The following is a 10,739-nucleotide window of genomic DNA, read 5'->3' as shown; positions in this document are numbered from 1 at the left end:
CTGAGATGCAAGCATTTTCGTCAAGGGCTTACATTCAACCAACAGTTTTCAAATGAGATGAAAAGCATTTAGAGAGCAGATCTTCCATTCACCTTTCATTTCTCTTTATTTCGGTTCTTTCCTTTCTCTCTGAGCTACTGTGTCAGGGTGGGCTTTGGAAGCACGAGTGGTCCCAGTAATTAGAAAGTGAGGGATACTGTTAAGCCAGTCTACGTCTCCCTGTTCCATTCATCCAATGAATCATTCATTCTTTCATTTGTTTCACAAATATTTAGGGAGGCCCTACTATGCACCAGGGACTATACTAGGCTTTGGAGATACGTCTGTGAACAGAACAGACGCACTTCTCTGCCATTGTGTAATAGCTTCAAGCAAACATGGATGGACCTGAAATAATGAACACAGATAAGAAAAGTAGAGAATAGGTTAGAAGATAATGAGTATGATGGAGGAAAAAATACATCAAGGAATGAGAGGCTGACAGTTCAGGGGTGATAGAAAGAAGGATGCAAGAAAGCATGATTCAAAAAAAGGTGGTCAGGGAGGCCCTGGGAAGGTAGAACTACGTGGCCTGAAGGAGGTACCTTCCTCATGGTGCTACCTACTTCCTCTTCTCCAGAGGGTTCTGCAGCGGTGCCATTCTCAGCTTTTCTAGACATCCAGAGATTGCGCTTTGCCCTGGAAGCTCCTTTCACTGAAAAGACCAACAGCTGCTCCAAACCAAGCCCTGCCCCTCCACCCAAAAGACTTGGATTGTTTATAAATCATCTCTGTACCTCCCGCTATGAAGAATCTACAGAAGACTCCTGAGAATGATATCAGGACAACTCTGAGTTTCCTAGAACACCGAGGGAAGGGTAGATATAGATAGATATAGATATAGATATAGATATAGATATATTTATATCTAACTGGTTTTGAGTGTGTACTCTGTCCAGGCACCATTTTTAGTGCTTACATGTAGCAAGACTCACAACAGGCAAGTACTGGTATTACTCAGATTTACAAATAACGGAAATTAAGGCTTAAAGAAGTTCAATAACTTGTCTGTGGTCATTGTGCTAAGTATATTTAGAAGCAGGATTTGAACCTAGTGGTTTCCTTTAGAGCCCACACAGTGTTTGGGAATCACTTCAGTGTTCTTATCTGGCCACCTCCAAGCCAGGTTAAAACTTTATCCTTTTTGGAAGATTTTCAGTGCCTGACTCAAAGTGTCTTAAATCATGCCTTTCTATAATATGATACGATATTCGATATTACCTTTCCATTTAGCCCCCATCTCTCCCTCAAACGAAAGAAAACTTAACAATAAATTAAGATCCTGGCAAACTTAGAACATGGCCTTCTGACTAAGCCCACTTTAAAGATGGAAGGAAGGGAGGACAAATAGAGCCCCAAGAAAAGAGTCATTTCCTAGCGTCTAGAGTCCTACTGGCCATCACCACAAAAAATTTACCCACCATTATTTCACTAATGTTATTTTCAATTTATTCAAACTGCTTTTGATGAACTTTAACTAAGTGCCAGTCCCCGAGCTGTGGACACTGACATAGCTCATATTTCTCCACGTCAATAGCGACTATGATATCAACAGTAATAATCCATATTTCACTAGGTTTTGCTGCTCTCTACTCTACTCACAGAGGTCTTCCATCCTGATGAATGAAAAGACCTGATTAAAAACTGTGTTTGCTTTTTAAATTTTCTTCAGCAATATAAAAATTTTAAAAAGCAAAGTTTTGAGGAGTGAAACCTTTAGGAAGCAAAGGAAAGCCAAAACTGGCATTTCTTTTGGTGAAATGAATAATGATTTCCTTCTGGAAGTAAATGCCCGTAACTTTCCAGAGACCCATGCATTTGATGCATATGGGTTATGCCCTCGCTGATTTGTGGATCTTCGTAGTCATTTCTATGAGGCCCACGCCCAGTGTGAAATCAGAACTCAGGGTCCTCCCTGAAGGAAATAGTTTCTTCTACTGTCTTGAATTATTAGGACCAATAAAAGATGGTGACGTGCCCAGTGTTCAATGGGCTCCTGTTTGTCCAAATGTGAGTGGTATCAGGGTCTTGCTCTCTTCATTCCAGGGCCTGCTTAGATTTACATCCATCTGGAAGGAAATTATATAATTCTCTTCCATTTGTTTTTAACCATAACAATTTCTCTAATCTTCCCTCAGGATTGTAATAAACTAAAAGTCAACAGTTGGCTGAGTCAACACTCACAAACTCTCTGGTGACTAAACAAGGGAAACTCGCCACTGTTGTTACAGTAAGAGAGTCAGAAAGATATAAATCATTAACTTTGAAGAAGAAAAAAAAAATAACCCCATGGAATCTATCTGGGTTGAGAAGAACCAGATTTACGAGGCAATGGTTTAATTTGTGTATATTTTAGCGAAGAAAAATAACAACAACAACAAAAATGGATTTTTCTATTAAAGAAGCATTGGCTTAGAGTATTCCCTGGGCAAGGTCACGTTTCAAAGAGGCCAAGGGAATTGGACCCAAGAAAATGGCTTGAATGTCTGCTGTAAATGTGAAAGCTCGAGAAGAGAGGGAGAGAGAGAGAGTCCAGGCTGTGAAATGAGCTTAGCTGGAGGGTGTGTAGTGAGGAAAAGCTGCTGCTTGAGCGAAGGAACGGTCAAGGTTGACATATGTCCCCTTTGCCTTAATGATTCAGACCAATTGTGTTCTGCTGAGCTGCGAGGTTGTACCCCAGGAAAGGAGACAGCTTCCCCTCCAGGAAGCCAGAAAACTGACTCCTCGCCCCCGTTCCTATGGCTTTTAGTGTCTTCCACGTCATCTAGAGAAGCTGACCCCATTTCAATTCCACTGAACCTGATTTCCTCTAACCTGACACCTAGGCAAGTCCTGTCTTAGGTATTCTAAACCTTAAAGCATTTAAACAATTTTTTTCTCTGACAGAGCCAAAGCAAATTCTTTAGCTTCTTGTTGTGAGTTCTACACATTCTTCAAATTCCATTCTGCCAGATGGTTCATATTCCTACATTTGCTGCTTGGTATGCATATGCTAATGCCCATACAATGATCTGAACTCTCAGACTGTGGTTTCCCCTGGCAGAAAAATCACAGCAGGAAACTCGGAGCTGGAAAAGACCTGGAAAGCCATCTGGTTCTCAGTTCAGCTCTGCTGTCACACAAGTTAGCACTGAGCCCAAGCTCGGCAGATGTGTATCTAGCATGAGCGACAGAAAATGGTGCCAGCTGGACTGCTGCCCCAAATCCTTGCTTTACTGAGAAAGTACACGTGGCAGCACTCCCGTTGTGTTGATGCTTCTTCCTGCTCCTGGTCTGTCAGACATCAAGACAATGGTGCCCCCCACCAACCCACCCACCCCCTGTACCCATCAGGGGCTGACAATAATGAGTGCCTAGACTAGTCGCCAAGCTCTGTCCTCACAGTCTCCCCTCCCTTTCTCTGAGCCTCAGGGTATTGGCTTACGACATCCTCCTCCTTATAAATCTTCCAATAGCCATGAAGGGCAAGGGTCAAAGGTCAAGTAGCATTTTCTAGAGGTTTCCAATTCCTCTTTTATAAGTCGATCTTTGACCTAGATACGGCTACGAACAGCTGTACATTAAAAACAGTGTCTGTCTGCAGTACCCTATAGTTTTAATTTAGCTTTGGGAAACTCAGACCAAGCATAAACTTACTTAAAATGAAAGTCCAGACTCTCGAATTGTTCCCTTTGTATTTCAGTTTTCATTGTTGTTTGTTTGGTTGTTCGTTTTCTGCTTTCTTTTGTTTTCATATGGAAAACACCTGGAAATAAATACTTTTGCATTCATAGCCTATGACAGCAAAAAGGGACATAAAAGGCTTACGTGTGCCCTAAAATGGATTTAAATAAGGTTCTTCATATATAAATTCAGGCCGATATGTCTACATGCCATGTGAGGGAGGAGGATGAGAACTGGCTTACTTACAAGATTTTGCTTTTTTAACCAGACTAGTGCTTTAGTTAAATGCTTTCTTTGAATTGCTTAATCTTGGATTGAAAGTAATTAGCTTGAAATTAATTTAACCAAAGGAATCTTTCATTCAGAGGCCAACTGCCCTATAAATGGATGTGTAACTCTAGTTTTGTAGATTTGTAGCAAGATGTCTTCTGGATACTTAGCACAGACCAGGAATTCCATTTTAAAAATGTTTGTTGGGGGCAGCCGGTTAGCTCAGTTGGTTAGAGCGCGGTGCTCTTAACAAGAAGGTTGCTGGTTTGACCCCCACGTGGGCCACTGTGAGCTGCACCTTTCATAACTAGATTGAAACAACTACTTAACTTGGAACTGATGGGTCCTGGAAAACCACACTTAAAATGAATAAAAGTCAAAAAAAAAAAAAGGGGGAGAGGGGTCGGTTGACTGACTGATAGTTCAGCATGGGAAACTGAATAAGTTTTTTCCCTCCCAATTTCCATAAAAATTACTTGAGGTCAAGAACCAAGTTTCCATAAGGTTTTAGTTCTCATTTTCTTTCCTTCTCTTTTATCCATCCTGTTCTCAGTCCCAGAACTGAATCGTAGCTTATCCAATGGCATTTTAAAAATTAGCCTCTTTATTAATAAGCTTCTGTTCTGTGATGAGTGTAATTTGTCTCTCTTCCCCATTCATAAACTCTTGCTCATGTTTGGAGAAGCCCTCAAGTCTGTAGAAAGGATAGAATCACTCCACTACCTTTCGCTAAGTTGTCATAATTCATTTTACTGAAATTGGCCATCTATAAAGTGGGGACACTTAGCCTCTGAAATAGCTTGACAATGAATCGTGAAAACCTCAGTTCCTGTGGAAATGTTAACAAACAAAAACGTGTGGTTGACCTTAGATCAATTTATCGAAAAAAGCTTTTCATATGAACTGTGATTCCTTTCCTTACTATACGAAGAACAATCAAAGACCTCGGGTTCTTTTTCCATGCTGAAAAAAAGCTACATGCAAAAAAAATTACTGACCTATGGAGTGCGTGTAAATAATGAGAGTGATGGGCCGCCGTGTGATTTATTTTGACGGCACGGATTTGGGCAACGGAAATGGAACGCAATGTGATGGCGTTCACACATGGGATGCCACATGTCCTCACCCTGGATCAAGGCTCTGGGTTACCTTTGTTCGTGAACCGTGGTCTGGGCACCACGGGAGAGCTGGTTCCCATATTGGCTATTTCAAGTTGGGCACCCAACCCTGGGGATTGGGGCCACTGTGATGCTACTTGTTTCTAATATCTGTGGGAGACTTGGCACCAAATAGAATTCTTTTATTTGTCCTCGGTCTGGCATTCCCAGACCCTCTCTCAAAGCTTCATCACTCTCCAGTCCACCCAGATGTCCCTATTACTTATATCTCAGAGAAATCTGAGGCAATCAGGCACGAAACATCTGAACTCCTGTCTCTCTTCCTAAATAATTCTCTACATCGTACTTTTTCTCCCCTCCTTTTTTTCATTTGTAGAGCAAAATGAATTGTCCTTTCTCTCGTGCAAAGCAAACACTCTCCTCTGTACACTGGATCCCAGCTCCTCATGTCTCCTGGAGGACCGAGCTACATCAGCAACCTCTCTCTTCTCTCTATCTTCAACCTGCTCTCTCTGCGGGCTCCTTTCCTTCAGCTTATGTAGAACTGTTGCCCTCCACTGACCTCAAGGTTCATTTTCTTCTCAGCCACTTCTTTACCTGTCATTCAAACCTTAGCTTACTATAACCTAACTGGTACCCCGACAAATCCACTGAAACAGACTTTAATAAGCACGTCGGTATCCAATTCCAACGGACACTTCACATTGATCTTATTTTAGTAGAAGACTGGACAATTCATTACTATTTCCTTCTTAAAATGCTCTCCCCATGGATTTTTACAGTAAAATTCTATTGATTTTCTTGTTACTTCAGTCGCAATGTTAGCTTTCTTGTCCACCCATAATTCAAAAGTTGATGTTTCTCTAGGATCTATCTTCAGGCCACTTTTCTTATTCTACATTTTCCCCTAAATGATCTCATGCACTTCCATGGATTTAACTGTTACCTAGAGGCTGACACAGGTAATGCAGGTTATTTTTTTCCCCCTTCACCAGGAAAGCACAGTTTGTGCTGGCAGTATTAAAATGTCACCTTGCACCTCTTCTTCGGTGCAAAGATATAGAATGGGCAATTTCTCGTCCTGGGGAAAGGTGCCATGCCACTTTTTATTGACTTACTGATGCTATCCAGCCCCATGGGATGCAGAGCTCTGGGGACAAGATCAGGCAACTTCCCTAAAGATCCCTGAGGATTCTTCCATGTGGGAGAGTAAATAATTCCCACCCTTATTCCTGGGATTCTGAGTTAGGGAGATCTACTGAGGTGAACCAGAACGGTCCCTCACCCAGGCTTTGTGGCAAAGAAGAGGGACAAGACCCCTAAAGACTGAACTTGAAGAAAGAAGATGCAGTGGGCTAGCCCTGCGGCTGCATCATAAGTGAGAGCAGGAAAGGAGATTCTCTGTCCATGAAGTAGCCAATACGGGAACCCCTAGAATGTGACCCAAATCATTCTCTTTATATATATATAAGAGACAGAACTCTTATATCCTGTCAAACATCAAGTCTTCCTGATTATGACTCCCAAGTATTTCCTGTGTCTTTCCCCACTTTCAATTTCACTGTCATGATTCGAGTCAGTCCTTCACCATCTCTTACCTGGACAATTACAACAGTCTGCCTAGCTATCTTTGGAGCCACCTGCCTGAAAATGCAAACGTGATTGTATCCCTTATCTGCTTACGGCCATTTCATGGTTTCCCACTATCCACAGGCTAACGCCCAAACTCCTTAACGTGCCCCACTTGGACTCCATCTTCTAAACCCTACCTGTCTTTTCAGCCTTATAATTTTTCACTTCCCACCTTGTACTTTATACTGCAGGAAAACCAAATTATTTGTAGCTATCCCTAATCCTGTGCTGTTTCTTGCTTTCCAGCTCTTTCTTCGCTCTGTTCACTGAGTCTAGAAGGGTCTTCACCTTTGATCTTGCTCTTCTGTCTCTCAAGACTCAGCTTGGCGATCATGAATTCTCTTACCTCCGTGACCCATTTTCTGTGTAACTCGTGTGTTTATCTTCATAGCTATTGCTGCCACCTTCCCTTCCCCAATCAGACCATTACTCAGTGTTTCTCAGGAATTCTCACTGTCGGGGCTTGGCAGGCTCATCGTGACAGGTGTTTAGGGAAAAACAAGTGGTTGGAAAGGCTTTCAAAACTGTCTTAGGAGGTAAACTGCCTGAGGAGGTAAAGCAGGCCCTAGCTTTATTTTCTCCTGATCTTACTTCTCTTTTATTCACCTCTCCCTGACCAGATATATAGCTTCCGATAATGAGTAGATTCTCTGATATTAAATGGAATGTGCCTAATTAAGTGTTCGTGAGGTATTTTCCTCTCTTCAATCTTTTTGTAGTTTCCACTCCTCAAAGTAACTAGGGAAAGCTTCATGAGATAAGCAGGTCCAGACAGTGTTATATAGTCATTAAGATCACACGTTTGGGAATTAGACTAACAGACTCAACTTACTGTGTAACTTGGAACTTGACTTCACCTCGCTAAGACTTCATTTTGCTTCTCACAGATGGAAATCATGATTCCTACCACCTCGGGGTACTGTGAGGACTAAGTGGACTAAAACATAAAAAGCACATGTGTAAGCGCTCAGTAAGGGTTTTCTTTGGAGGCTGAAGAGAAGTGGGAACCACAGGTGAGGACAAACCAGTCCTGGGAACAGAGAACACACCTTTGTTCAGAGTGAACCTGATGATTTGTCTTTCACTGCACAGAAGCAGGAGTACTTTTGAGTCACACTGCACAGATAGAGCCTCTTCCACTCCCTCAGGTAGAAAGAATGGAAATGAATCATGCCAGCTGGAGAGAGTGAAGCTGGTGTGGGAGGGGAACTGTGTGGGAAGCTTCTCTAAGTTGTGCCATGACTCCCTGTTTCTCTGCCTTGGTCCAGGTCCTACCCTAGGATAGTGACAACAACAGGATATCTGTGGGCCCTTTGGAAAGTGGTTTGGAACGGTCACAAGGCTGTCCCACTTGACAACCAGCCCCGTGTCTGTTGACAGTGGTCATCCGCTCATGGTGGCTGGATCAATGACCGATGCTCGCCAGCTGCTCAGGACTCGAGGGTGAGCTGGGCACAGGGGAGGCCCTGTATGGGCACAAGTGCGACGTGAGAGGGGTTTGTTTCTGTTGAAACCCGTTTCCTGGGCTTTGACCTCTTCCTCAGGGCCTTGATCTCTTGAAACCTAAGTCTCTTCTCCACAGATGGAGCAGGTTCTATACTGCCCTGAGGAGAATGGGGAGTGTAGGCGTAGCTGTTCATAACTCAGCAGGTGAGGGATGGACTTCAAATACTAGTATTTGACCGTATCTCTCCAACCAAACCAGGACAGTTCACCCTTTCTTTGATGGGATTCCCAAAAGCCAATATTTTGATCCCAACCAAGAGAAGCTTCAGTGCTCTTAACCAAAAAGATTCTCATTATAGCAGGGGTACTACACACTTCCTCCGAGATGGTTCCAGCTTGGGGTAGCACTACTCGGTCAATTTGCCACCGCAGGATGTCCACTTCTGAGCAGTGCTACCGGGACCACCATGCATTCAACATCCGTCCCTGGGAATGGGGCCCAGAAAGGGAGTTTAGAGAATGTTCCTTTAGTCATAGGGTGAGCGATGCCCTAATAGTCCCTATGATTAACGTAATGACTCTTACTTTTTTGTTTGTTTGTTTAGGTTAATTTTATAATTTCCACTAAACTGGAAGTCTGTCACTCAAAACAGTCCCTGATTCTTTATTCACTGATAAGTCAAACATGTGAGTAATTGTTCTTTCCATTCCTAAAAAGTAAGAAGGGGGATATGAAGTCATCTAGAGTCATGTCTTAAGAAAACAGGGCAAGTCCTGAGGTTGGCTTCTGTTTTTGGCAACACTGGAGGGTGTCTCTGTCTGAGTTCCCTCCTGAGATTCACCATGGCAGAGTCAAAGCTTTGTTTTTTTTTGTTTTTGTTTTTTTTAAAGAAATACAATATTATAGAGGTAAAATGTTCTGTGTAGTCCATTTCAATGGCAATCACAATCACGAGATAAACAGATGTGATCATTTCTGTGCAAATTTTTCTATATATCAATAATAGCAACGATAGCAATAATAACCAACACATGCAGCGCTTACAATGTGCCCAAAACTATTTTAAGCACTTTCGATGTATTCACTCCGATGATCTCACCACCCTACCAGTTAGGTAACACTGTTGTTCCCATTTTGTTGGTGAGTAAACTGAAGCTCAGATAATGTCAGCAATTGTCCCGAGGTCACATGATAAGTAGGAGAGCCTGACTCTCTAAAAATATATATCCAGTGACGTAATATATACTTTGAAAGTTACATAAATGATGTCATGTTCCGTGCATCTTTCATAACTTGCTTGGTAACTTGTTTTTGAGATTTGTTCATATGACTACGCATAGGTCTTATTCATTCATTTCCTTCACCACACGGTATTACATGATATGGCTATTCCACATTCTCTTTATCTATTCTCCTGCTCTTGGCCCCGTGGTGGTTTATGATTTTTCACTATCGTAAAAAATATTGTCAAGGAACATTCTTGTATGCTTTTGCACATATGCGAGATATTCTCCAGGACAATATACCGAGAATTAAATTGCTCAATCACAGAGCATGTTGCTAAATTGGTGTGTTGATTTACATTTCCGTCAGCAATACGTGAAAGTTATTATTTGCTTCACATCTTACCAATACCTGATACTGTCAGGCTTCTAGATTTCCCCCCCAATCTGATGGAAGTAAGACAGTATCTTACCCTGTTTTCATTTGTATTTTCCTGATTTCTGGTAAGATTGAGCATCTTCAGGTCACTGGCCATTGAGACATCCTCTTCTGAATTGCCTTTTGCCTTTTCCATTTTTTACCAGTTTTTTTGTGTGTTGTTTTTTCAGTTTTGTCTTTTGCGTTGATTTATGGGAGTCCTTTATATATTCCGGATACAGGCTTTGGCCTCCATATGCTGTGTACACATCTAATGGATATGCTTGTTAAGTAGGGTGTTCAAATATTGGGTCTTTCCACTGCTACTTGCCTTGAATCCATGGAGTTCCATCTCATTATGCTTTTGGGGGCTGCTAACACAAACCCCAGACTCCTGGATCATTCCACTTCTCCTGGACTCTAATCCTGATTAGGTCCCTCATATCTCCAAACCTGTCTCTTTCTCCTACGCTTCCCTAGTTCTTAAAACCCTTGCTCTATGCCCTGTGCAATTCATGGTCGTGAATAGAATTGTGATAATAGGTTGTGATAAGAATTCCTTATATTCTTAAACTCGTCTCCGGATACTTTTAAGGACGCAGCTCACAGTGGCCCACCCGGGGATCGAACTGGCAACCTTGGTGTTGTTAGCACCACGTTCTAACCAACTGAGCTAACCAGCCCCCCAAACTCATCTCTGACTACCTCTTTCATCTTCTTATTCTAAGAGGACGGTGGCTCCTCCTGAGGACACCGTTTTCCCTACAGTCCACTCAAGTGGTGGCTTATCTTATGTCTTACAACTTTTACACCACTGGGCATGCAGGTGGGGTATGTGTCCTCATGTCTCCCCATTGTACTTTTAGACTTTATTATCTCTCCTCTAACACCCCCTCTCCTCCAGCTGTATCTCATGCTGTGGCAGTTTT

The sequence above is a fragment of the Rhinolophus ferrumequinum genome, chromosome 22 (assembly GCF_004115265.2).
Source record: "Rhinolophus ferrumequinum isolate MPI-CBG mRhiFer1 chromosome 22, mRhiFer1_v1.p, whole genome shotgun sequence".
Lineage (NCBI taxonomy): Eukaryota > Metazoa > Chordata > Mammalia > Chiroptera > Rhinolophidae > Rhinolophus > Rhinolophus ferrumequinum.
This window is presented reverse-complemented; position numbering follows the sequence as displayed.